Source organism: Cricetulus griseus, chromosome 6 (assembly GCF_003668045.3).
Source record: "Cricetulus griseus strain 17A/GY chromosome 6, alternate assembly CriGri-PICRH-1.0, whole genome shotgun sequence".
In the NCBI taxonomy this organism is placed as follows: Eukaryota; Metazoa; Chordata; class Mammalia; order Rodentia; family Cricetidae; genus Cricetulus; species Cricetulus griseus.
Genome location: NC_048599.1, coordinates 2,874,524 through 2,876,248, shown reverse-complemented (window position 1 = coordinate 2,876,248; position 1,725 = coordinate 2,874,524).

The window sequence follows — 1,725 nt, the reverse complement described above, 5'->3', positions numbered from 1 at the left end:
CTCCACGCGCTTTAACACTGACACCCGTCCTGCATGCACACCTCCACGTGCTTTAACACTGACACCCGTCCTGCATGCACACCTCCACGTGCTTTAACACTGGCATCCGTCCTGCATGCACACCTCCACGTGCTTTAACACTGACATCCATCCTGCATGCACACCTCCACGCCCTTTAACACTGACATCCATCCTGCATGCACACCTCCACGCCCTTTAACACTGACACCCGTCCTGCATGCACACCTCCACGTGCTTTAACACTGGCATCCGTCCTGCATGCACACCTCCACGCGCTTTAACACTGACATCCGTCCTGCATGCACACCTCCACGCGCTTTAACACTGACACCAGTCCTGCATGCACACCTCCACGCCCTTTAACACTGGCATCCGTCCTGCATGCACACCTCCACGCGCTTTAACACTGACATCCATCCTGCATGCACACCTCCACGCGCTTTAACACTGACACCCGTCCTGCATGCACACCTCTACACGCTTTAATACTGACACCCGTCCTGCATGCACACCTCCACGTGCTTTAACACTGACACCCGTCCTGCATGCACAACTCCACGCGCTTTAACACTGACACCCGTCCTGCATGCACACCTCCACGTGCTTTAACACTGACATCTGTCCTGCATGCACACCTCCACGTGCTTTAACACTGACATCCATCCTGCATGCACACCTCCAGGCGCTTTAACACTGACACCCGTCCTGCATGCACACCTCCACGTGCTTTAACACTGACACCCGTCCTGCATGCAAACCTCCACGTGCTTTAACACTGACATCCGTCCTGCATAGTCACTTGTTTTTGTTCCCAAGAGATGAGGAAACTGAGGTACATCTTACGGCTTGCCACATTTCCATAGTGGATGAATGACAGAGCAGGCACTCAAACTAGACTGCTTGGCTGGAAGCCAGGCCCAAATGCGACATGATGCCTCTCATTATGGATATAAGCTGACAGGTAATAGGGAAAGAGATTAAATTTTAAACACCCAGATAGAAGATTGAGGGATGGAAACAAGGCTAACACTGAGTTGCACTGTTTGGTGATCAGTGTGGAACTTTCTGAGAACAGAGGACTCTGGATTCTCCCTTGGGGAGGTCACACTCTGCCTGCTGTCAATCAAAGCCTCTGCTGACCCAGCAAGCACAGGAAGACAGGAGCCGTAGCATAAAAAAGAAGGTGCTAAGTTCCCCAGGGGAACCTGGAGATGAGCTCAGACTAGGTCACCATCATTCCTGGGAGGCTTCCTGTTCCGGCCAGAGGACTCTGCGGCATAGGTGACGGTTAGGCGGTGACAGTACCTGTTATGTAACTGCAGAGTCAGCACCAGGCTGGTGGCAGCTATGCTCTGTTCTCTGGCAAAGAAGGACCACTCACACTTTGCACCTACCTGATCCACTTACCCGAGACATCCGGACAAGCATTAGAATGTGTGCTCTGTTCCTAGGAAAGAGAAGCATGGTTCAAGCACACAGATGTCACGGGAAATAGGGTGGCAGAAGGGGGACAGCGGTGGTGAAGATGACTATGAAGGTGACAGCGGTGGTGAAGATGGTGATGATGGCCATGACGATTATTGTGGTGATGACTGTGATGGTGATAACAACAATGGTGTTAGCTGTTTATGGTGGTAGAGGTGGGAGTGGTGATGACAGTGTTGATGATGGTGAGGTGGTGATTTTGACAATGATGCTGGCTGT